General features: G+C 45.3%; 1 protein-coding gene across 3 annotated transcripts in view; it reads left to right on the top strand.

The window, feature by feature from the left end:
- Positions 1 to 10548: 10548 nt before the first annotated feature.
- The window catches only part of LOC140720661 (NACHT, LRR and PYD domains-containing protein 3-like), a 50965-nt gene continuing 34125 nt past the window's right edge, over positions 10549 to 27388 (top strand). For all 3 annotated transcript variants that reach the window (XM_073035514.1, XM_073035512.1, XM_073035513.1), the window contains exons 1-2: positions 10549 to 10674; positions 24574 to 24670. The gene's annotated coding sequence lies outside the window, so the exon portion shown is untranslated. The remainder of the gene's footprint in view (positions 10675 to 24573; positions 24671 to 27388) is intronic.

The raw sequence follows: 27388 nt of genomic DNA, 5'->3' as shown, positions 1-27388 counted from the left end.
TATCTGACTGTTGTGTGATTTTTTTCTCATTCGTGTTATTCCTCTTCCTCCTGTCTAAGGTGCTGTTTGAGTGTAAGTAATGTTTTCTGAAGTTTTCTAAAGTTCTTATTTATCTTTGTAAATTTTACTGATTGAAGTGGGACGAAGATTTTTTATTTTTAAAAAGTCAATGTCTGTATTGATGAAAGTATTGCCTTTGTTGTATTTGTTAATTATTGAGCTCTGTTTGGCAGGTTTTCTTAAGCCTCAAACTAAATTTTGTCAAAGGTTCTCCCTATTTCACACTATTTTCTATTTTCTTTGCTTGTTGATATTCCAGGTATGTGGGTATCAAGAGTCCCGGTGAAGGGTCTTGGCCTGAAATGTTGATTCCCATCCATAGATGCTGCCTGACATGCTGAGCTCCTCCAGCACTTTGTGTGTAGCTCTCTAGATTTCTAGCAACTGCAGGTCCTCTTGTTTCCCAGATACTTATTTTTCTTGAAATAACAAGCCGGTTGTAGTGTCGTGTAGCTCTGTTGGTAAAATATTAAATAAAAACATGAGAAAGAGGTGGCACAGGGTTGGAAGATGTAGAATATCAGTGGGTAGAATTAAGGAAGAGCAAATGTAAAACAAAATCCCTGATGGGAATTGTTTCGAGATTCTCAAACAGTAGTATGTGGTCCACAAATTACAATGGGAGATAGAAAACTCTTGCCAAAAGTGTAATGTTAGGACAGTCATGGGGATTGTCATGCAGGTGATTCAGAAAATTAGGATGGTGTTGGTCTCAAGAGGAGGAATTTCCTAGAAAGCCTACAAGATGCTTTTTTAGAGCAGCTCGTGGTTGAGCCCAGTTGGGGATCAGCTATTCTGGATTGGGTGTTGTAATGAACCGGAATTAATAAGGTCACTTAAGTCCGAAGAACACTTAGGGGCAAGTGAATTTAATATGTTCAAATTCACCCTGACATTAGTGAAGGAGAAGCTAAAGTCGATGTGGAACAAAGAGAATTAGAGAGGCCTGAGAGAAAAATTGGTCAAAATTGATCTAAAAAAAACATGGGCAGGGATGAAAACAGAGCAGCAATGGCTGGAATTTTTGGAAGCAATCTGGAAGGCACAGGATATATACAGTGGCATGCAAAAGTTTAGGCACCCCTGGTCAAAATTTCTGTTACTGTGAATAGCTAAGTGATTAAAAGATGACCTGATTACAAAAGGCATAAAGTTAACGATGACACATTTCTTTAATATTTTAAGCAAGATTACATTTTTATTTCCATCTTTTACAATTTCAAAATAACCAAAAAGGAAAAGGGCCAGAAACAAAAGTTTGGGCACCCTGCTTGGTCAGTACTGAGTAACACCCCCTTTGGCAAGTATCACAGCTTATGAACACTTTTTGTAGCCAGCCAAGAGTCTTTCAGTTCTTGTTTGAGTAAATTTTGGGGTTCAATCAGAAGTAGCAAAGTACTGATTGTGGAAATTACAAATGAGAATATTGTTAGAGGCACAGAGAGCAGCAGCAGCACTGAAGCAGGCCTTTTGGCCCTTCTAGTCCATGCTGATCTGTTTTTGTTGTTACTGCTTAGTTCCAACTAACTGCACCCGAGCCTCCATACACCTCCCATCCATGTCCTCACCCAAATTCCTCTTTAGTGTCTAAATCGAACCCAAATTCTCCACTTCCACTGGCAGCTCATTCCACACTCTCACCAACCTCTGAGTGAAGAATCCCCCTTCAGATTCCCCAGAAATAATTCACTTTCACCCTGAACGTATGTCCAATGTCAGGGTGAGAGCGAGGACGGGGCAGAGAGGGAAGACAGTAAGGGGGAGGGGGTGGTTGAGTGTGGAGAGGGAAACAAAGTGGAGTGTTTATACTTAATATCTTTCAGAAAAAGTAATTGTTTGAACTTGCTGCAAACCTACTTTCCTTACCCTGTACATTCTTAACCAAATTACTGATCCAGATGACAAGTAGCAGTGGTTGATGTTCAAAGTAAATGTTATTATCAGAGTACATATATGTCACCACATGCAACCCTGAGATAGTTTTTCCTACAGGAACACTTAGCAAATCTATAGAATAGTAACAGGATCAATGAAAGATCAAGTGGAGCATAGAATTCAACGAACTGTGCAAATGCAAATATAATTAAATATCAATGGGTAATGAGAGCAATGGGGTGTAACCCTGGGGAACCTCACTAGGCCCGGGCCTCGAGTCCAATAAACAGCCTCCCACCATCACTCTCTGCTTCCTACCATCAAGACAACTGTGCATCCAGTGAGCCAGCTCTCCCTGGATCCCGTGTGATCTGACTTTCCACAGCAACTTACCATGCTGAACCTTATCAAAGGCCTCACTGATGTCCAACTAGGCCACGATCCTAGGACAGAGGTGTCTCCGATCAGAGGGCATAGATTTAAGCAGAGGATGAAGAGGTTTAGAGGGATCTGAGGAAGAGATTTCTCACTCAGAGGGTAGCTGAAATCTGGAACACACTGCCCGAGGCGGTGGTGGAGGCTGGTCCCTTCACAACATTGATGAAGAGGATGAGCATTGAAACTGCCGAGATACAGTCAGGTATGAACCAAGTGCTGATAAATGGGACAAGTGTAGACAGTGAGTGGATGGTCAGAACAGGTATGGCCGGCCAAAGGCCTGTTTCCGTGCTGTGTGATCCACCACTCCGGACATGCTAAATTAACGATGGTGGCACCGCAAGGCATTGATTTCAAAACTCCACACCCCTCACCAACCTGAAATAAACCAGACTGAACCCTTTTGTCACCACTGGGAATATCTGTTTCTGTCAAGGTAATATACCAATTGATCACGTCTGCTGAACAACTGGCAATTGGTGAAGTTCCTGTGTTTTCTTCCGTTAATGTTGCCACCCTACAGCAAAACTAGATAGATAGATAGATACTTTATTCATCCCCATGGGGAAATTCAGACTCCAAACACTGTGCTTTCATCCCTGCACGTTATAACTGGAACCATCTCACTGAGGGTCTGTAGACATAACCCCTGCCCTCTGCACATATGATCACATCTCCCCTGCTTCTGACATTTCAAATACCCTCAGAATGGTTTTCTGATTCAGTCTGAAGGTTATGGTACATTCAGCTCGTCGTCAGACCTGACAAACCATGTCTTCCCACAGCTGGTTCCACCTTTTTGTGTGCATCTCCACACAAACTCCTCACTTGAGACGACTGTCTGTACCCGTGACACAGGAAATCACATCACTGTCACTCTCCTAATACCGTGTCTGACCTGCTCACCTCCGGGTACCCTCCATCAACAAGCCTCTTCCTCAGTCACCGTCTGTGAGATTATATAAAAATACAATTACTGTAAAACGATCTATCAGACAGCTCCTGTACCCCTCCACCTCTGACCATGCTTCGCTGGTTAAAACTCTCTCTCCCTTTGCAAACACCGGATGTCCCACTAGATCCAAACCATCTGTGCAACCCCGTGTCCTTCTCTGACCTCCCCCCCCCCCTCCCAATCTGCAGTCGCAGCCCATGGGCTCCCAAACTCTGGGGCTTTGTAACAAACACAATGTTAACAGCAAGATTGCACAGTAATTAATATGAACAGAGAATTGCTGCTTCCTGGAAGGACACGCCAACAGACTCATCCAATTGCCCAGATTCTCCCCAGTTAACAACATATTTTGTCCCGGGACCTCTCTTCCCCGGGTTACAGAACGTCCGATCACCACTCTGCTCCCACATCCCTCATCCGCTCACTCACCCCACACCTATACATCCACCTATCAGCTCTATCCACACAAACAGACAGATCCCCTTCGTTCCAAGCATCCTTCCGGCTCGGGGAACCACAACTTACCGATCCCACAGGGTTCGGGCCCAAAGCTAAAACCGGAGCTGCGGGACCGGAGAGCCCCGAGCTTCCAGCCGTCCGGCCGAGCTCGATCCCGGGCCTTTCCCTCTGCAGTCGGCCCCGATTTACACAACCCCGGGATCAGCCCCTTACTCACCGCTGCCCGAATAGGAGATACGCCGCGCCTGCGTTTAGCAGGAGGTTCTCCGTAGCCACACTGGTGGACAGAGGTCTGCACAGCGCCACCAGTGGTCGGAGGCCAGAGGGACAACGGAGAGGGAAATCACAAACACGACGAAGTCCGCAGATGCTGGAAATTCAGAGCAACACAAATAAAATGCTGGCGGAACTCAGCAGGCCGGGCAGCCTCTATCGAAAAGAGTTTCCAGTTGAACCCCCCTTCAGGACTGAGATGGGATGGGAGAAATATCTGAATAAAATCGGGGCGGGCGAGGAAATGTCTTGCGGGAAGGTGACAGTTGAAGCCAGGTAGGTGGGAAAGCTCAAGATCAGAAGAAAATAGAGTCTAATAGGAGAGGAGAGTGGAGAATAGGAGAAAGGGTTGGAGCAGTGGACCCAGAGAGAAATGATAAGCAGGTGAGAGGACGTGAAATTCGTATTGGAAATCACATGAGAGGCCAGAGGAGGAGGTGTTGCATTGCTTGTCCGAGAAAATCTTATTGCGGTGTTTTGGTAGGATAGATTAGAGAGCTCCTCTAGGGAGGCTATTTGGGTGGAATTGAGGAATGGGAAAGGTGTAGTAACACTGATGGGAGTGTATTATAGGCCACCTAATGGGGAGCGTGAGTTGGAAGAGCAAATGTGTAAGGAGATAGCAGATATTTGTAGTAAACACAAGGTGGTGATTGTGGGAGATTTTAATTTTCCACACATAGATTGGGAAGCTCATTCTGTAAAAGGGCTGGATGGTTTAGAGTTTGTGAAATGTGTGCAGGATAGTTTTTTGCAACAATACATAGAAGTACCGACTAGAGATGGGGCAGTGTTAGATCTCCTGTCAGGGAATGCGATAGGTCAGCTGACAGATGTATGTGTTGGGGAGCACTTCGGGTCCAGTGATCACAATAGCATTAGCTTCAATATAATTATGGAGAAGGACAGGACTGGACCGACAGTTGAGATTTTTGATTGGAGAAAGGCTAACTTTGAGGAGATGCGCAGGGACTTACAGAGAGTGGATTGGGTCAAGTTGTTTTATGGGAAGGATGTAATTGAGAAATGGAGGTCACTTAAGGGTGAAATTATGAGGGTACAGAATCTTTATGTTCCTGTTCGGTTGAAAGGAAAGGTTAAATGTTTGAAAGCGCCATGGTTTTCAATGGATATTAGAAACTTGGTTCGAAAAAAGAGGGATGTCTACAATAGATATAGGCAGCATGGAGTAAAGGAATTGCTCGAGGAATATAAAGAATGTAAAAGGAAACTTAAGGAAGAGATTAGAAAAGCTAAAAGAAGTTACGAGTTTGGTTTGGCAAATAAGGTGGAAGTAAATCCGAAAGGCTTCTACAGTTATATTAAAAGCAAGAGGATAGTGAGGGATAAAATTGGTCCCTTAGAGAATCAGGGTGGTCAGCTATGTGAGGAGCCGAGGGAGATGGGAGAGATTTTGAACGATTTCTTCTCTTCGGTATTCACTAAGGAGAAGGATATTGAATGGTGTAAGGTGTGGGTAACAAGTAAGGAAGTTATGGAACCTATGACAATTAAAGAGGTGGAAGTACTGGCGCTTTTAAGAAATTTAAAAGTGGATAAATCTCCGGGTCCTGACAGGATAATCCCCAGGACCTTGAGGGAAGTTTGTGTAGAGATAGCAGGAGCTCTGACGGAGATCTTTCAGATGACATTAGAAACGGGGATTGTGCTGGAGGATTGGCGTATTGCTCATGTGGTTCTATTGTTTAAAAGGGGTTCTAGAAGTAAGCCTGGCAATTATAGACCTGTCAGTTTGACATCAGTGGTGGGTAAATTAATGGAAAGTATTCTTAGAGATAGTATTTATAATTATCTGGATAGACAGGATCTGATTAGGAGTAGCCAGCATGGATTTGTGCGTGGAAGGTCATGTTTGACAATCCTTATTGAATTTTTTGAAGTAGATACGAGGAATGTTGACGAGGTTAAGGCAGTGGATGTAGTCTATATGGACTTCAGCAAGGCCTTTGACAAAGTTCGACATGGAAGGTTAATTAAGAAGGTTCAGTCGTTAGGTATTAATGCTGGAGTAATAAAATGGATTCAACAGTGGCTAGATGGGAGATGCCAGAGAGTAGTGGTGGATAATTGTTTATCGGGATGGAGGCCGGTGACTAGCGGGGTGCCTCAGGGATCTGTTTTGGGCCCAATGTTGTTTGTAATATACATAAATGATCTGGATGATGGGGTGGTAAATTGGATTAGTAAGTATGCTGATGATACTAAGGTAGGAGGTGTTGTGGATAATGAGGTGGGTTTTCAAAGCTTGCAGGAAGATTTATGCCGGTTAAAGAATGGGCTGAACGTTGGCAGATGGAGTTTAATGTTGAGAAGTGTGAGGTTCTACATTTTGGCAGGAATAGTCCAAATAGAACATACAGGGTAAATGGTAGGGCATTGAGGAATGCAGTGAAACAGAGAGATCTAGGAATAACAGTGCATAGTTCCCTGAAGGTGGAGTCTCATGTGGATAGGGTGGTGAAGAAGGCTTTTGGAACGCTGGCCTTTATAAATCAGACCATTGAGTATAGAAGTTGGGATGTAATGTTAAAATTGTACAAGGCATTGGTAAGGCCAAATTTGGAATATTGTGTACAGTTCTGGTCACCGAATTATAGGAAAGATATCAATAAATTAGAGAGAGTGCAGAGACGATTTACTAGGATGTTACCTGGGTTTCAGCACTTAAGTTACAGAGAAAGGTTGAACAAGTTAGATCTCTATTCATTTGATCGAGGTATTTAAAATGTTGAGAGGGATAGATAGAGTTGACGTGAACAGGCTGTTTCCATTGAGAGTAGGGGAGATTCAAACGAGAGGACATGATTTGACAGTTAGGGGGCAAAAGTTTAAGGGAAACACGAGGGGGTATTTCTTTACTCAGAGAGTGATAGCTGTGTGGAATGAGCTTCATGTAGAAGTAGTAGAGGCCAGTTCAGTTGTGTAATTTAAGGTAAAATTGGATAGGTATATGGACAGGAAAGGAGTGGAGGGTTATGGGCTGAGTGCGGGTAGGTGGGACTAGGAGAGATTAAGAGTTCGGCACGGACTAGGAGGGCCGGAATGGCCTGCTTCCGTGCTGTGATTGTTATATGGTTATATGGAAAAGTCAGAGAAAAGAGGTGAGGGGTGGGGATGGGGCAAGAGCTGGGGAGTGAGAGGTGGATCCAGGTGAGGGGGAGGTGGGAAGGTGGAAATAGTGACAAGGGTGGGAGGTGAGTGGTTGGGGCAACACGGGGCTGCAGAAGATGGAAATTAATTCCACAGAGGATGAACAAAGAGGTTAGAGAGTATTTGTTATCGAGAGTGCAATGAAGCTTCACCTAACTGATCCCTGGGGTGGTCTGTCATCATATGAAGAAAGATCAAATGCGATAAGCCTTTCATTTAGAGAATCGAGGACTGAGAGGTGAACTCATTGAAATGCACAACATTATTACCGGTTGAACTAGGGATCCCAGTCTTTGAAACAGGGATGGACTGTCCGGGACTGAGATGAGGGGAAATGTCTCCACTCCGAGGGTGGTGAATGTCTGTACATCCCCACCACAGAGGGCGGTGAAGTCTCAGTGATCTTCTTCACATAAAACAGAGGCTGGCAGATGTGTGGAGACCGAAAGGATCGAGGAAATGCGGATCGGGCAAAAACATCTGGCTGAGATGGGAGGGCAGCCGCCATCTTGTTGATAGTTAGAGGGGCTGAATGGCCCCCTGCTGCTGTTTTTCAGTTGATGTTTAAGTGTTCCCGTCCAGTAAGGCCGGGGGAATGTGAATAGAAATTAATGTTTATAAACATAGACTGATTTACATGAAACCTGCACAATTCTATTTTGGATCTAAAATGTTAGTCGGACCGGAATGGAATTCAAACTCGTAACCCCTAACCCAGGGAGGTGGAGGGATGGCACGGGAATATACGGAGGGAAAATGTTAAACATGTACCTGGTGTAAATATGGAATAACATGGGAAATGTGGTGGGGAGATCGGGCGGAGTGTGAGGGGCGAGGAGCGGAGTCACCAGGTCACGTGAGAGACCCTCCACCGGTCACGTGATCCTGTTTTACCGCGGATCCGCAGCATCTGCAGCACACACAAAATGCTGGTGGAACACAGCAGGCCAGGCAGCATCTATAGGGAGAAGCACTGTCGACGTTTCGGGCCGAGACCCTTCTTCAGGACTAACTGAAAGGAAAGATAGTAAGAGATTTGAAAGTACGAGGGGAGGGGAAAATGCGAAATGATAAAAGAAGACCGGAGGGGTTGGGGTGAAGCCAAGAGCTCGAAAGGTGATTGGCAAAAGGGATACAGAGCTGAAGAAGGGAAAGGATCATGGGACGGGAGGCTTCGGGAGAAAGAAAGAGGGAGGGGGCACCAGAGGGAGATGGAGGACAGGCAGAGTGACGGGCAGAAAGAGAAAAAAAGGAGGGTGGAAAAAAAACTAAATATATCAGGGATGGGGTAAGAAGGAGAGGAGGGGCATTAACAGAAGTTAGAGAAGTCAATGTTCATGCCATCAGGTTGGAGGCTACCCAGCCGGTATATAAGGTGTTGTTCCTCCAACCTGAGTGTGGCTTCACCTTGACAGTACAGGAGGCCATGGATAGACATATCAGAATGGGAATGGGACGTGGAATTAAAATGTGTGGCCACTGGGAGATCCTGCTTTCCTTGGCAGACAGAGCATAGGTGTTCAGCGAAATGGTCTCCCAGTCTGCGTCGGGTCTCACCAAAGGCCACACCGGGATCACTGGACGCATTATACCACACCAGTCGACTCACAGGTGAAGTGTCGCCTCACCTGGAAGGACTTTCTGGGGCCCTGAATGGTGGTGAGAGAGGAAGTGTAAGGGCAGGTGTAGCACTTGTTCTGCTTACAATGATAAGTGCCAGGAGGGAGATCGGTGGGAAGGGATGGGGGGACAAGGGAGTCGCATCGGGAGCGATCCCTGCGGAAAGCAGAAAGGGAATGTGGAGGGAAAGATGTGCTTGGTAGTGGGATCCCGTCGGAGGTGGTGGAAATTACGGAGAATTATACGTTGGACCGGAGGCTGGTGGGGTGGTGGGTGAGGACAAGGGGAACCCTATCCCGAGTCGGGTGGTGGGCAGATGGGGTGAGGGCAGATGTGCGGGAAATGGGAGAGATGCGTTTCAGAGCAGAGGTGATGACAGACAGACAGACAGACATACTTTATTGATCCCGAGGGAAATTGGGTTTCGTTACAGACGCACCACCAAGAATAGTGAAGAAATATTGCGATATAAAACCATAAATAATTAAATAATAATAAATTAATCATGCCAAGTTGAAGTAAGTCCAGGGCCCGCCTATTGGCTCTGGGTGTCTGACACGCCGAGGGAGGAGTTGTAATGCTTGATGACCACAGGTAGGAATGACTTCCTATGACGCTCAGTGTTACATCTCGGTGGAATGAGCCTCTGGCTGAATGTAATCCTGTGCCTAATCAGTACATTATGGAGAGGATGGGAGTCATTGTCCAAGATGGCATGCAACTTGGACAGCATCCTCTTATCAGACACCACCGTCAAAGCCCCTTTGTTTAAAAAAGGGAAACATCTCTTCGTCCTGGAATGAAAAGCCTCATCCTGAGAGCAGATGCGGCGGAGACGGAGGAATTGTGAGAAGGGGATAACATTTTTGCAAGAGACAGGGTGGGAAGAATAATAGTCCAGGTAGCTGTGAGAGTCTGTAGGCTTATAGTAGATATCAGTAGATAGGCCGTCTCCAGAAATGGAGACAGAAATATCAAGAAAGGGGTGGGAGGTGCCGGAAATGGACCAGGTAAATTTGAGGGCAGGGTGAAAGTTGGAGGCAAAGTTAATGAAGTCAACGAGCTCAGCATGCGAACAGGAGGCAGCGCCAATGCAGTCGTCGATGTAGCGAAGGAAGAGAGGGGGATGGATACCCGTAAAGACTTGGAACATGGACTGTTCCACAAAGCCAACAAAAAGGCAGGCATAACTGGGACCCATGCGGGTGCCCATGGCTACACCTTTGGTTTGGAGGAAGTGGGAGGAGCCAAAGGAGAAATTATTGAGAGTAAGAACTAATTCCGCTGGACAGAGGAGAATGGTGGTAGAGGGGAATTGTTTAGGTCTGGAATGCAAAAGGAAGCGGAGAGCTTTGAGACCGTCCAGGTGGGGGATGGAGGTATAGAGGGACTGGACGTCCATGGAGAAAATAAGGCGGTGGGGGCGAGGGAACTAAATCATTGAAAAAATTCAAAGCGTGAGAAGTGTCACGAACATAGGTGGGAAGGGATTGAACAAGGGAGGATAAGACAGCGTCAAGGTATGCAGAAATGAGTTGGGTGGGGCAGGAGCAATCTGAGACAATGGGTCTACCTGCACAGGCAGGTTTGTGGATCTGCAGCTTCGTTCCGTAACCCCGCCCACTTACCTGGTGACGGGCTGGCGACATCGCGCATGCTCAGAATGGGAAGGGCGGTGTTGTTTTTCGTTCTTTGTTGAAGCGGGTTGGCGGTGGGATCGGGATCGGGATCGGGTTCCCATTCCCATTCCCACCCTCGCCCCTTAGGGCAGGAAGCCGGGGACGGATTATACTCTGCGGGGCGACACCAACAATTTCCTTTCGGTGAGTATTGAAACAGGTCCGGAGCGGGGAGGTCCCGAATTCAAACAAGAGAACTGGAGAATAAAAGGTCGGGGTGGGGAGGGAGAGAGAAACGGGGACGGGATGAACTTTCCCGAACTGGCGGCCTCGCCTCGCTTCCTTCACAGAATCTGCCGGGGTCGGTCCGGGTTGTGAGACCTTCACACCGAACCGTCTGAGATGAGCCACCGCTCAGCCCCAGTTGTTCTGGTCCTGTTAGCAGGATGACGTAAACATATTTCCATATTGTTACTGACAGAGATTTGTGTTCCGTGTGTTAACTGAATGTACTTGCCTGTGATGCTGCCACAAATCAGTGTTTCTCTGTCCCCGTACCTTCCCGTACTTGTGCACTTGGCAATAAATTCAACAGGACCTGAGAGAACTCAGTGAGGTTTGATTAGTGATGATTATGTTGCCTGATTTACTGAGGCTGCGGGAAGTATAGAGCGAGTCCATGGGGAGGCTGGTTTCCATGATGTGTTCAGCTGTGTTCAGTTCTCTGCTGTTTCTGGAAGCCAACAGAAGAAAGTAGCTGTACGAAGGTGTGAGATATCCGGATGGGATATGTTTTATGGTGTGTTGATGAAATTTGGTGATGCTAAAGTTCTTATTTGATCTACTGTTGTCATTTTAGAATCATTTCTACAGTAGTGTGTACTATTAATTCAGTACCTGTGTTTTGCTGGAGGACCATCAGGGATTGTTCTTGATCCCTTTTCCTACCTGATTCGATCTGCTCGTTCCCTGCCCATCCTGTTCAGTCTTGTCCAGACTGTATCCCATCAGCTCAATGATATCTATCAGCAATCTTTCTTCTAACCTTTGTTTTCATTGTGAAGTAGAAGATAGCGGATTCAAGGGATATGGGGAGAGGGCAGGAACGGGGTACTGATTGTGTGTGATCAGCAATGATCACATTGAATGGCGGTGCTGGCTAAAGGTCTACTCCTGCACCTACTGTCTATTGTCTATAGTTATTCCTGTTTCACCTCACTGTTTTCCAGGAATTGTGTATTATTTTTTGTTAATTGAGGTTACATTGGTACAGAACATGGCAGGGTAAACACAGCCATTTGAGTTTTAGCTTCACTGTTACAAAATATTGCAGTGTTAATCTTTGTCATAACAATTTCAATATAATATGTTATGAGTTCCAGTGTTTCCTTTTCCATTTATTTTTGGTGAGTTACTTCCTCCGTTTCCAGGGTAACAGCCAGCCAGAGCTGGAAGAAGAGTTGCACATTTTATCCCTCTGTGTTCACCACCTCTCAGCGTACAGACAGTGGCCTCAGGAACAAATGCAACAGAATGACAGTGGGAGGAAAGGATGCTGTGAGCATTTACTGTATGGGATGTGTTTACATCAGGGTTAGAAGGAACTGAAAACTGACAAATTGCTGGGGTGGGGTGAGGTGGCATTTACAGAAATCTGTTGAACAGTTTGGGGTGCCCCAAACATTTTGCAACCAAATAATATATGTGCATTGAAGTAGACACAAAAAACTAATTTTGTAGGAAATGTAAAGAAAGGAGGATATACTGGAATCACTCAGCTGATCTGGCAGGATCTTGGACAGTCCCATTTCTGAAACTGGGTCTTCCACAATTTCTCCTTTCATAGACGTAGCCTGAAGTACTGAGTTCCCAGAGTTTTCTATTTTGTGATTTTTCACTAAAACTGCTTTGTTCCTGCTACACTGTGGAGAAACATGGAAGCCAATTCTGCAGGGTGAGATCCCACACAGCAATGATATAGTGATCAAACGTGCTCAGTTTAGCTGCTGATACAAGCTGAAGTGTGTCTGCATCCTCTCACAATCTACAGACCAGAGAACCAGCCTGAGCACTGGCCAAGGCAGAGAGTCATTAGGTTCCAGTTCTACCTTAGTCTGTGAATAGGAAATGGTAGGAACACAACAGCAAATTGACAATGCCAGAGCATCCTAGGAGAGTCTGTGTGTGGGTTATAATATTGGGATGGAGTCTCTGTGAATATAGAACTGTCAGTATACGGGCTTCAGTCTAGATAGATAACTCTACAAACATCAAAACATCCGAGAGGAGTCTGTATGTGGGTTATACTGTAATATTCATCTGGTGACTCTGAGGATATGGAACTGACAGTATACAGGTTGGTAATTCTGCAGCTGGGATCAGAACTTCCTGAGTCTGCAGTGAAGCTGAAGTCTCGGGTGGTTAGACGTTGGTTATGGGGAAATCACCAACTACACCACCCAGAGGGACGTCAAGCCTCTCAAGTATTCTGGAGATTTTTGAAGAGGTAACTATGGGGATAGGTGAAGTTGGGCAGTGATGTTGTCTGTATGGACTTTGCTAAAGTCTGTAACAAGATTCCACATGGCAGCTGATCTGGAAGATTAGTTGACATGGGACTCATGGGGAACTGAAGAGGTGGATTCAGACCAGGCTCGATGACAGGAAGCAGAGGGTGATGGTTGAAGATGGATCTAGCGAGTGGAGGCCTGTGATGATTGAAATGCGTGTGTCACAATTGAGACCTTTGTAATTCATTATTCATGCCATTGGTTTGTATATGAATGTACGTAGCATGGTTAGCAAGTTTGACACAAAATTCGGGAGTCTGCTTTATATTGCAACAGGTTACTTTGTATTTCAAAGGGACCTTGGGTCTGTTATGGAGATGGACTGAGGAATGACAAATGGTTTTCCATGTGGGCAAGTAAAAGATGGTGCATTTTGGACAGTCAGACCAGAGTGGGACTGGTATAGTGAATGGGAGGGCATGGAGTGTCGTGGAACAGAGTGACCTGGGAGTACAATTGCACAGTTCACTGAAAGTGGACGTGCAAGTATAGAGGCTGGAAACGAAGTCTTTAATCATTCTGGCCTTCATCAGTTAGGGCATTGCATTTTGGATTGTGGACAATATATTGTAGTCATATAAATAGTTGGTGTGGCTGCGCAGAGTATTATGTATAGTTGTGTTCACGCTACTGTAGGAAAGTTATTATCAATCCAGAGAGGGAGCAGGATGGGGGAAATAGCCCATTCACATTGGGGAACGGACATGCAGGGCTCGTCTGTGGAAATGTCTGAGTCCACAGTGGTGTCGAGCAGAGAAATTCACCACTTTTCGGGTCAAACACTGGCAGACTGTTGAGCTGCAAGTGGGGCCAATGGTCTGGGCAAAGTGGACTGAAGTGGTGTTGGGGGCAAGGATGGACCAGTGTTGGGTCTTTCTGAATGACAGGATGGGCTGAGCGGCCTGTTCCTTTCTTGTTGTCTGTGTGTTTAAAGAAAAGAATAACCAGACCCTTCTTGGGCCTGCAGGATGTCCCAGTGTGTGTTCTAGGGACCAGTACTTAGAGCCCAGTTGTTCCCAAACTGTGTCAACAATTTGGCTGAGAGACCAAATTCGACATTTCCAAGTCTGCTCTTGGGAAAAAAAAGTATATTTACACATTGTTATTGACACAAAATGTGTATTTTTGATTATTGACAGAGCATACATATTTGTATATTGGTAATGACATAAAACTTGTATTTCTATATTGATAATGATACAGAACTGTATAATTTCTGTTCTGTGAGTTATCTGAATGTACTTGCCTGTGATGCTTCTGCAAATCAGTGTTTCTCTGTACCTGTACCTTCCTGTACATGCACACTTGACAATAAATTCAACAGTACGTGAGACAACTAAGTGAGATTTGATTAGTGATGATCATCTTGGCAGCTCAGTAGGTCAATTATAGAGATAATACACTGTTAAATACAAGACCGTTAACAGTGTCAATTGGCAGAGGGATCTCAGAAACCAAGTTCATCACACCCTGAAAGTGGCTACACAGATTAACAGGGTGGTTAAGAAGGCAATTGGCATGCTTGTCTATTAGTGAAGATATTACATTCAAAATTCAGGAAGTTATGTTGCATAACTTATAAAACACGAGTTAGGCACATCTAAAGTATTTCATACAGTTCTGGTTGTCTCATTCCAGGAAGGATGTCAATGGCCCTGGAAGGAGTGCAGGAGAGGTTTACTAGGATATTGCCTGGATTAGAGGGCATGAGCTATTACGAGAGGTTGGACAAGCTTGGGTTGTTTTCTCCGGAGTGGCGCAGGCCAGGGTGAGATGATTGAGATTCATAAGGTTATGAGACACATAGATAGAGTAGACACAGAATATCTTTTTACCCGGGGTAGAAATGTCCAATACAAGATGCCATGCATTTATAGTGAGAGTGTAACTTGAACTTGCCTGGGGTGATGCTAGTGGCAGATAGACTGGGGACTTTTAAGAGATATTTAGATCAGCACATGAATGTGAGGAAAATGGAAGGATATGGACATTGTTCTGGCAGAAGAGATTAGTTTAGTTGGCCATTTCATTAATTGAATAGATTGAGCACAGCATTGAGGGCCTGTTCCTGTGCTGTACTGTTCTATGTTCTGTGTTTCTTGTCAAAAGGTTTCGGGGTTATGGAGGCAAAAGGAGTGAGTGGGAACAACAGGTCAGCTGGAGCCCAATGTGGGAAATGTGAGATCACCCACTTCTGTAGGACAAACCAAAATCCTGAGTGTGTTTAAATTGAGAGGGACTGAGGTGCAGTGGGTAGGGAGGGAGGTCAAAGGTACATTGTATTTATTGTAAGAGTTATTGGGTATAAGAGTGAAAATGACCTTAACAATTATTTTGGTTTGGTTGATATTATACCTGGGATATGGTGTAAAATCTGGCTCCTCATGCTAACACGGGTTATACGGACCAAAGGACAAACTGCCGGAGGAACTCAGTGGGCCGGGCAGCATCTGTGGAGGGAAATGGACCATCAAAATTTTGGGCCGAGACCCTCCCTCTGGACTGAGAGTGGATGGGAAATAGTCAGAGAAAAGAGGTGAGGGCTGGGGATGAGGCAGGAGCTGGGGAGTGAGAGGTGGATACAGGTGAGGGGGGAGGTGAGAAGGTTGAAATAGTGACAGGAGTGGGAGGTGAGTAGTTGGGGCAACACGGGGCTGCAGAAGATGGAAATTAATTCCATAGAGGATTAACAAAGAGGTTAGAGAGTATTTGTTACAGAGAATGCAATGAAGATTCACCAAACTGATCCCTGGCATGGTGGGGTCGTCATTTGAAGAAAGATCAAATGCAAAAACACCTTCATTTAGAGATTTGAGAACTGAGAGGTGAACACATTGAAATGCACAACATAATTACTGGTTGAACCATGATCCCAGGTTCTGAAAAAGGGGGTGGGGTGGACTGTCCGAGACTGAGATGAGGGGAGATGTCTCCACTTAGAGGGTGGTGAATGTCTGTAAATCCCCACCACAGAGGGCGGTGAAGACTCGGCAATCGTCCTCACATAAAAATGAGGTCGACAGATGTGTGGAGACCGAAGGGATCGAGGAAATGAGGATCCGGCAGAAATATGGCTGAGATGGGAGAGCAGCTGCCATCTTGTTGTTGGTAGGAGGGGCTGAATGGCCACCTCCTGCTGTTTCTCACTTGATGTTTCAGATGCTGGAGTCAAAGCAACACGTACAAACAAGCTGGATGAACTCAGCAGGTCGAGCAGCATCCGTGGAAACGAGCAGTCAACGGTTCGGGCCAGAACCCTTCATCAGGACTGAAGAGGGAGCAGGCAGAGGCCCTATTAAGATGGTGGGGGGAGGGTGGGAAGGAGAAGGCTAGTAGATGCCAGGTGAAAAACCAGGAAGTGGAAAGATAAATGGGTGGGGGAGGGAAAGCAGGGAAGGGATAGGCAGGAAAGGTGAATAGGGAATAGCACACTGGGCAGTAGAAGGAGGTGGAACCATGAGGGAGTGATAGGCAGCTGGACAAGGGGACAGAGTCAAACTGGGATGGGAATTACAGGAAGTTGGAGAATCCGATGTTCATACCAAGGGGCTGGAGACTACCCAGACGGTATATGAGGTGTTGCTCCTCCAACCTGAGTTTAGCCTCATCATGGCAGTAGAGGAGGCCATGTGTGGACATACCAGAATGGGAATGTGAAGCAGAGTTGAAGTGGGTGGCAACCGGGAGATCCTGTCTGTTGTGGCAGACAGAGCGGAGGTGCTTGGCGAAGCGGACCCCCAATCTGCGTTGGCTATCACCGATGTGGAGGAGCCACACCGGGAGCACCGGGTGCAATAGATGACCCCAACAGACTCACCAGTGAATTGTTGCCTCACCTGGAAGGACTGTTTGGGGCCCTGAATGGTGGTAAGAGAGGAGGTGTAGGGACAGTTGTAGCACTTACGCTTGCAGGGATAAGTACCAGGTGGGAGATCTGTGGGGAGGGTCGTGTGGACCAGGGAGTCACGGAGCGAACGATCCCTGCGAAAAGCAGAGAGGGGTAGAGAGGGAAAGATGTGCTTAGTGGTGGGGTCCTGTTGAAGGTGGAGGAAGTTGCAGAGGATAATATGCTGGATCCAGAGGCTGACGGGGTGGTAGTTGAGGACAAGGGGAACTCGGTCCCTGTTGTGGTGACGAGAAGATGGGGTGAGGGCCGAAGTGCGGGAAATGGAGGAGGTGTTGGTGAGGACATCATTGATGTTGGCAGAAGTGAAACCGCGATCTTTGAAGAAAGAGGGCATTTGAGATGTCCTGGAATGGAAAGCCTCATCCTGGGAGCAGATGCGGCAGAGACAGAGGAACTGGGAACAGGGAATAGCATTTTTACATTTGGCAGGGTGGGAAGGGGTATAATCAAGGTAGTTATGGGAGTCATTGGGTTTATAGAAGATGTCAGTGGACAGTCTGTCTCCAGAGATGGAGACCGAGGATCGAGAAAGGGGAGAGAAATGTCCGAAATGGACTAAATGAATTTGAGGGCTGGGTGAAAGTTAGAGGCAAAGTAGATGAAATTGATGAGCTCAGCCTGGGTGCAGGAAGCAGCATTAATTTAGTGGTCAATGTAGCGAAGGAAAAGTTGGGGAGCAGTACCAGTATAGATTTGAAGCATAGACTGTTCCACATAACCCACGAAGAGGCAGGCATAGCTGGGGCCCATGCGAGTGCCCATAGCTGAACCCTTGGTCTGAAGAAAGTGGGAAGAGCCAAAAGAGAAGTTATTGTGTGAGTACCAGTTCCACCAACTGGAGGAGTGTGGTGGTGGTGGGAAACTGGTGAGGTCTATTGTCCAGAAAGTAGCGGAGGGCTTTGAGGCCTTCTTGATGGGGAATGGAAGTGTATAAGGATTGGACATCCATAGTGAAAATGAGGTGCTCAGGACCGGGGAACTGGAAGTTATTGAAGAGGTGGAGGGCATGAGATGTAGAGAGCCTGGAGCCTCTGGCTGTCAAGCAGAGGTCGGCCTAGGACACTTCCCACTGCAACCCACCCTCAATTTACACAAACCCGAGATCAGCCCCTTCCTCACTGCCGCCCGATCAGGAGTACCGCCGGCGACAGTTGGGGTGGGCACCGCGCTTGTGCTTTGCAGGAGGTCCCCGCGGCACCATCCGGGGCTGGAGGTCACAAGGTCAGAGTGTTTGGCTGCCCGGTTCCTTCACTGTGACACCCCGAACTCCACATCAACTCCATCCAAACCACCTAGGGCGAACTTCAGTAACCAACAAACCATAATTGCTCTCAGTGATCAGTGATCTGAATGATTCACTCACTTTGAGAGGAAGGGATACCTACAGTCGACATTGTCAAAGTGTTTAGTTTCCCAGGAGACAAAGACCAGGGATGAGAGGGGTTCTGTTACCTGATGCAATCTGTGTTTATCCTGCTGGCAATTCCAGTTTACATCAATAAAACTGTTGTTTATGAAAATCCTAAACAACAAGACACTGCACCGACTGAAGACACTCCATCCCAAAGCAGATCACCCTGGACAGTCCTCCCCTCTGATGACGCATTGATCACTTTGCGCATGCTCACATTCCCGGATGGGCGGTGTTTTCCTTTGTATTCTTTGTTGAATCTGTTTTGGGATCGAAAAAAAATGCCCCCGGGCAGGGAGCTGGGGGATGGGGAAGACATAAATTTCCCATTGGTGAGTATTGAAACCAGTCCCGAGTGAGGAGGTCTGATGCAGGGCAGTGAGTCCTGTTAACTCACTCGAACTGGTGGCCTTCGCCTGCCTTCCTGGACGGAACCTGCTGGAGTCAGTCCGGGTTGTGGGACCTTCACCCCAAACCGCCTTGGATGAGCTGATGCTCAGCCCTTGTTATTCTGCTCCTCGGGAGGGGTGAGGATGAGGCGATGATGCTGGGAACACACCCGTCTTTCGTCCGTTTGGACAAGGCTGTGAGATCTACATCTGACATGTCCTTTCATTGTGGGCGGGGAATATTTCTCCTGACTCCATTCCACTCTTCCCACCGGTCGAAATGCAGCCAAAGTTTCTGGGTATATTACCCATTTGTGTGAGAATTTAGTCTTTTCTATTTTTCTGAGCTACTCAAAAATGTGTACACTTCAATTAAGCCTCCCTCCAGAAGTCCCAGTCTATCTGATATTTCCCCAAAATGAAAATGAGGATCTGGTTTATTGTCACGGGAGACCCTCCACCAGTCACAGGATCCTGTGTCCCCCTCTCATTTTACCGCAGATCTGCAGCATCTGCAGGTTTCATTTCAGCCCCGCCACCCCCTGCACTGATGATGTAGCAATCACTTTGCGCATGCTCACTGTTCCTAAACAGGCGGTGGTTTCCTTTCTATTCTGTGTTGGGATAGTCTGCGGGATCAGGATTGGGAGAGGACCATCGCCCCTGGGGCAGTGAGCCGGAGGAAGAATCACCAGCACAGATTGAATTAAATGCACACAAGGCAGGGTAAAAGGAGCCATTACAATTTTAATTTCATTGTTACAGAATGTTGCCGCATTACTCTTGGTCTTAATTAAACTCACAGTACATGATGTAGAGCTTTGTTATTTGCTTTTTCCGTTATCTTTGGTGAGCCGTTATTCAGTAACAGCCCAAGAAGGAGTGCTGCATGTTTTTTTTTAATTGTCTGATCACTACCCCTCAGTAAAAGAGACAAGTCACCTCAGGAGGAGATGTAAGAGATTGACAGTGATGTGGGGAGGTATTGGGGATGGATGTTGTGAACATTGATGTATGGACTGTATTGGAATGAAGAGAAAACTAATGAATATGGGCATTGCATTTCAGCAAAACATCACAAGCATTGTGAAATCAGTTGATGTTTGTGCATTGTTTAAAATAAAAAAAAGAGAACTTACTGGAAATTCTGGGAACACCTCCAGCCTCCCAGATAACCACATCTGCACCAGGTGCACCAAGCAGCAACTCCTCAGAGAATGTGTTAAGGAATTGGAGATGCAGCTCAATGTCATTTGCCTCATAAGGGATTTTGAGGAAGTTCAAATTAAAAATTATCAGAGTACCTTTAAAACTAATCAGTAAACTCCAAGACCTGAACTTAATACATCCTTGTGCAATTGGATACTGGATTTCCTCACTTGTAGACCCCACTCCATTCAGATTGGCAAAAACATCTCCTCCATAAGCTCCATCAGCACAGGAGTACCACAGGGATGTGTACGTATAACCATATAACAACCACAGTACAGAAACAGGCCATCTTGGCCCTTCTAGTCCGTGCGAAACGCTTACTCTCACCTAGTCCCACTGGCCCACACTCAGTCCATGATCCTCCATTCCTTTCCTGTCCATATACCTATCCAAATTTACTTTAAATGACAATACCGAACCTGCCTCTACCACTTCTACTGGAAGCTCGTTTCACACAGCTACCACTCTCTGAGTAAAGACATTCCCACTCGTGTTACCCTTAAACTTATGCCCCCTAATTCTCAACTCATGTCCTCTTGTTTGAATCTCCCCTATTCTCAATGGAAAAAGCCTATCCATGTCAACTCTGTCTATCCCTCTCATAATTTTAAATACATCATCAAATCCCCCCTCAACCTTCTTTGCTCCAAAGAATAAAGACCTAACTTGTTCAGCCTTTCCCTGTAACTTAGGTGCTGAAATCCAGGTAACATTCTAGTTAATCTTCTCTGTACTCTCTATTTTGTTGATATCTTTCCTATAATTTGTTGACCAGAACTGTACACAATACTCCACATTTGGCCTTACCAATGCCTTGTACAATTTTAACATTACATCTGTTACGAACCCCGTAACTGGGTCACTTACCAGCAAAGATAAAGAGGTCCGTTGAAGTCTGATACTATTTTAACAGTATTTATTAGTAAAAATACACGAAAATAATATCAATGCAAATTTACAAATATACGTCATCAATACTAAACCTAAAAGTGCGGATATAATAATAATCAATAAGAAATAAGCTCTATCGTTGTCTAGGGGATAATGAATTGTCCGATGGAAATCTAAAGTTCACTCAGTTCATGCAGGCTGCAGCCGTTGGGGACCGCTGTGTTGCAATTGTTGGAGAGAGAGAGAGAGAGAGATTTGGAGAAAAACTTGCCGGCTTTCCTTTATGATTTCGATCCATCAGGAGTCTCATTGTCGTGGCCGTTCACTTGTGGCCTCTCCTTTAGCTAAACCGTTCTTCCGTGATGAGCGCGCCACCCCAGGCAAAGGGAGGACGCATACGAGCCCCCACCGGCTTTCGCTATCAAACGCTGTCACGGGATTTCTAGCATTTCTCCTGGTGCGTCTCAAAGGGTTGTTCCCCAGACCCTCTTTTATCCTTACTCACGGGGTTTCAGATGTCAATCAGGTTGGGATGATGCAATCCCTCAAACAGACCACTCTGGTTGTCCCCTGAGGGGTTTCAATGAATAGTACAGTACTCAATACACAATTCCGTCTCCAAGAGACAATGGCCGTTATCAGTGGTTCCGTTCCGCTGAGGCCAGGACACATTCCAAACCTTGTGTATTCTGAGTGTTTCTCTCTCATTTCCTGGGTCCCAGACCCGAATTAATAGCGATCTTGCGATTCTCAAAAAGGAGGAGGCGACTTTGTACCCTTCGGCCCCTCAGAGTTGCTTCACATTCATAACACATCCCAACACCTATCCTCAATGCTCTGATTTATAAAGGCCAGCATACCAAAAGCTTTCTTCACCACCCTATCCACATGAGATTCCACCTTCAGGGAACTATGCACCATTATTCCTAGATCACTCTGTTCTACTGCATTCTTCAATGCCCTGCCATTTACCATGTATGTCTTATTTGGAATATTCCGACCAAAATGTAGCACCTCACACTTATTAAACTCCATCTGCCATTGTTCAGCCCACTCTTCTAACTGGCCTAAATCTCTCTGCAAGCTTTGAAAACCTACTTCATAATCCACAACACCACCAACCTTAGTATCATCGGCATACTTACTAATCCAATTTACCACCCCATCATCCAGATCATTAATGTATATGACAAACAATATTGGACCCAGTACAGATCCCTGAGTCACACCACCAGTCACTGGCCTCCAACCTGACGGTTATCCATCACTACTCTCTGGCATCTCCCATCCAGCCACTGTTGAATCCATTTTACTACTTCAATATTAATACCTAACAATTGAACCTTCCTAACTAACCTTCCATGCGGAACCCTGTCAAAGGCCTTACTGAAGCCCATATAGACAACATCCACTGCTTTACCCTCGTAAACTTTACTCGTAACCTCCTCAAAAAATTCAATGTTTTGTCCAACATGACCTTCCACACAGAAATCCATGTTGACTGTTCCTAATCCGACCCTGTCTATCCAGATAATTCTATGTGCCATCTCTAAGCGTACTTCCCATTAATTTACCCACCACTGATGGCAAACTGACAGGCCTATAATTGCTAGGTTTACTCTTAGAACCCTTTTTAAACAATGGAACCACATGAGCAATACACCAATCCTGCGGCACCATCCCCGTTTCTAATGACATTTGAAATATTTCTGTCAGAGCCCCTGCTATTTCTACACTAACTTCCCTCAAGGTTCTAGGGAATATTCTGTCAGGACACAGAGATTTGTCCACTTTTATATTCCTTACAAGCGCCAGTACTTCCTCCTCTTTAATCGTCATAACTTCCCTACTTGTTTCCCTTACCTTTCACAATTCAATATCCTTCTCCTTAGTGAATACCGAAGAAAAGAAATTATTCAAAATCTCAATCTCTTTCAGCTCCACACATAGCTGTCCACCCTGATTCTCTAGGGCCAATTTTATCCCTCACTATCCTTTTGCTATTAATATAACTGTGGAAACCCTTTGGATTTATTTTCATATTACTTGCCAAAGCAACCTCGTATCTTCTTTTAGCTTTTCTAATTTCTTTCTTAAGATTCTTCTTACATTCTTTATATTCCTCGAGCACCTCATATACTCCATGCTGCCTATATTTATTGTAGATCTCTCTTTTTCCTAACCAATTTTCCAATATCCCTTGAAAACCATGGCTCTCTCAAACTTTTAACCTTTCATTTCAACCTAATGGGAACATAGGTTCCATACCCTCAAAATTTCACCTTTAAATGACCTCCATTTCTCTATTACATTCTTCCCATAAAACAATTGTCCACATCCACTCCTTCTAAATCCTTTTGCATCTCCTCAAAGTTAGCCTTTCTCCAATCAAAAATCTCAACCCTGGCTCCAGCCCTATCCTTCTCCATAATTATATTGAAACTTAGCCCCCGGTCTCCTCGCTTTACGCCCGTGACTGTGTAGCTAAGTATGGCTCCACCACCATATGTAAGTTTGCTGATGACACCTCTGTTGTGGGCTGTATCAGAAGGGATGTTGAATCAGCATACAGGAAGGAGACTGAAAACTTGGCTGAGTGGTGTAATAACAACAACTTATCACTCAGTATCAATAAGACCAGAAAACTGAATGTAGAATTCAGGAGAGGGAAGCCGGAGGTACCTGAGCCAGTACCCATTGGAGAATCAGAGTTGGAGGGGGTCAGTAACTTTAAATTCTTGGGAGTCACTCTCAGAGGTCCTGTCCTGGACCCTTCATAAAAATATAATTGCGAAGAGAGTACAACAGTGCCTCTACTTCCTCAGGCATCTGGAGATTCAGTATGTCATCAAAACTTTGGCAAACCTCTTTAGATGTGTGGTGGAAACTCTGCTGACTGGCTGCATTATGGACTGGTCAAGGAACACCAATGCCGTAGAGCAGAAAATACTACAAAAGGTAGTGAATTTGGTCCAGGATGTCATGGGTAAAGCTCTCTCAACCATTGAGCATATCTACATAAAATGTTGCAGTAGAAAGGCAGCATCCATCATCAAAGATCTTCACCGCCCAGGCAATGTACTTTTCTCGCTGCTGCCATCAGGTAGAAGGTACAGGTGCCTCAGGACACGCAACACCAGGTTCCAGAACAGTTACTATCCTACAAACATTTGGATATGAATGTACAAGGCTTGACCAGTAAGTTCGCTGATGACACAAAATTAGTGGATGGTGTTCATGGTGAAGATTATCGTAGCTTATAGGGGATCTAAATGGGCAGAGGAGTGGTAAATAGATTGCAAAACCAACACGAGCAGCAACGGTTTCATGTAGAGGTTGGTGATTATGTGGAGGGAATTGCCAGAGGGAGTGGATGAGACAGACCCAATTGTATAATTCCAGAAGCAGTTTGAATGTGTAGATAGAATGAAGAGGCCAGGAGGGAAATGGGCCCATCACAGGAAATTGTGACCATCTCGGTGAGCACTGTGGTCAGCATTGTCTCAATGGGCTGAAAGGTCTGAATCTGTGCTCTGTTGCTCTGTAACTTTAACAGTATATGCACTGAACAGACATACAGACATGGTGTGGGAGTTGATATTAACAGGGAATGTTTTGTCCCTAAGCCAACAGATGCTCTGATACAGGGGATGGCGATACTGTTATTTGCAAATACTGTAATCGTACTCTCTCTGACTCACTGTCTGCTTGTTTGTAATTCAGGGCAGCACCAGCAGGTGGAGCTTTCCTGCACCAGGACCAAAGTGGAAACAAGACGACGACAATCAACAATCATCAGTCAGACTCAGAATGGACAAAGGTATGATCACTGGGATCATTATAACTAAAGTTCGGTCATGTTGGCGCACACTAGTACAGATGAAGAAACTTACTTAACTGGGCACAGAAAACTCTCATCAAGCAGTGTTATTGATCCCACTGGTAAAACAGCCTTGAGTCATTGGTCATTCCAACAGTTTCAGCGCAGGGACCTGACACCGGTAATAGTCGAATCACTCCACTCACCATGTAAAACTTCACCTGAGTGAAAGGAGCAGGACTCCTGAATTTTCCCGGCCTATAATTTCCTGGATTACTCAGATCAACAATCCCTCACCTAATTAATTGATATGTAGTAACATGAGAACGGTTTAAATATACTCGTAAAAATGATCATTGGGCTCTCTTCCAGGAAAGATTGGGCTGTAGAGAAGAAAAGGTGTATATCTGAACTGAACAGGGACTGATAAGCTACGGGTGGTGTTAGTAGTCTGCGTGGTTGTGCAGACAGATGTTGTTAAACCTACATATAAAGTTGAAATCAGACAAGTTTATTCCAGACAGGTAGGGATTAGACTATGAGGAGAAATTGTACTGCCTGGGACTGTATTTGCTGTAATTTAGAAGAATGAGTGAAGATCTTATAGAGACATAAAATTATGAAAGGGATAGCTAAGATAGAGGCAGTAAATTTGTTCCACTGGTAGTTGAGATTATAACTCGGGGGCATAGCCTTCAAAATCCAATGGAGTTTATTTAGGATAGAGATGCGGAGGAACTGTTATTCCCAGAGTGGTGAATCTGTGGAGATTTCTGCCCAATGAAGCAATGGAAGCTACCTCAGTAAATATTCTTAAGACAAAGTTGGATAGATTTTTGCAAAGTAGGGGAAATAGGTTTATCGGGAAAGTCGGGTAAATGGAGATGAGTCCATGATCACTATGAATTATTGAATGGTGGAGCCGGCTCGGTGGACTAGATGGTCTACACCTGCTCCTATTTCTTATATCAGGAAGTAACAGGTTGAACATGGTGTGACTAATGTTTGGAGATGCGTATATTTCAATTGAAGGACTACGGTAGGACAGCCGGATAAGCTGAGGGAATAGATCAGTGCGTGGAATTCTAACATACGAGCCATCAGTGTGACTTGGTTGTAGGAATGACAGGACTGACAGTTGAATGTTCCGATGTTCCGTTGTTCTATACGTGAAAGCGTGGAAGGGATGAAAGGGGGAAATCTGGCACTGCTAGCCGGGAATAGTAGCACGGCACTACTCAGCGATGACAAACTGAAGAATTCATCTAGTGAGGCTTTATAGGGAGAACTGAGGAAAAAGAAATGTATAACCATGTCAAATTGATTATTTTATAGACCAATAAACAGTCTGCGTGGTATAGAAAGATTTGTATACTGTTGCAAGAAAGATAAGTTTGTGATAGTAGGTGATTTAAACCTTCACATTTTGGTGGGGTCTCCCATACAGTAAATGGCTGGGTAGGACGGAGTTAGTCAAATGTGTTCAGAAGATTTTCCTTCATCAGCACACAGAAGTGCTAACTGGAGAGAGAGTGATACAGGAGCTCCTGTGAGGGAAATGAGACAGTGCAGGTGACAGAAGTGTTGTGGAGGGGAACACTTTCCATCCAGTGATTGCAAAGTGATTACAGTCACGGTAATTATGGAAAAGGATAGACCTGGTCCTCGGGGTGAGAATTCAAAATCGGAGAGAAGTCATCTTTGATGGTATCAGAAATATCTGGCAAGTGGGCATTGGAGTGGTTGTTTGATCAAAAGGTTGTTCTTGGTCAGTGGGAGCCCATCAAAAGTGTAATCTGAGAGCACAGAATCTGCATGGTCCTGTCAAAATAAAAGGCAAGGAAACTATGCTTAGAGATCCTTGGTTTTCGAGAGAAATTTTGGCCCTGTTTCTGACACAGGAGGGGTTCATTACAACTAATGGCAGGTTTGAACATATGAAATACTTACAGACTATTAGAGATGCAATTGAACACTAAAGACATTAACTAGGATGGATAAAATAAGTCATGAGTTTGCTCTAGAACACAGGGTGAAGCGGCATCATTAGAGTTTCTAGAGATGTACTACGAGCAGAAGGAGAGGAAGAAAAAAATGACCCTCTGGAAGGTCAGACTGGTACTTCACGAGTGGAGCCAAACGAGGTGGAAGAGATCTTATAAAGATGTTTTCCCTCTGTAGTTACTCGGGAGATGTACACAGAGTCCGTACAAGTGAGGCAAAGCAGCAGTGAGGTCACAGACACTATACAGATTAGAGAAGAGGAGGTGTTGCTGTCCTGAGGCGAACTGGGGTGAATACAACCCCTGAGCTGACGAGCTGTACCCTCGGGACTGATGGGAGTTTAGTGCAGACATTCCTGTGGCCTAGCTAATATTTAACTGCTTCCAAGTGCAGGTTTCCCCCATGAGAGGTAATTAGAGAAATCCTGGTGAACATAAAACAAGGGATGGTTTATCTCTGGAAATTTTCATTTTGCTCACCGAATAGCTCTGCGCCAAACAGACGAAACCAGTTGTAGATTCTCGACCCTGGTCGATACAGAGATTTAACTAATCAGTGGCAGACTGTAAATTCAATATAAACTGTTGAATCCAATTGTCATCACTTGAACAGGAACAGTTTCTCATCCAAGTTGCTGATCTGAAAGTGATGAGTAGGGATGATAGATACCCAGATCTCTCTGAATGCCCATTGAAACGACATCATCTCGTTTAA

The sequence above is a fragment of the Hemitrygon akajei genome, unplaced genomic scaffold (assembly GCF_048418815.1).
Source record: "Hemitrygon akajei unplaced genomic scaffold, sHemAka1.3 Scf000045, whole genome shotgun sequence".
Classification (NCBI taxonomy): domain Eukaryota; kingdom Metazoa; phylum Chordata; class Chondrichthyes; order Myliobatiformes; family Dasyatidae; genus Hemitrygon; species Hemitrygon akajei.
The sequence above is the reverse complement of the archived record's forward strand: the minus strand, read 5'-3'. Positions and strand labels throughout refer to the sequence as shown.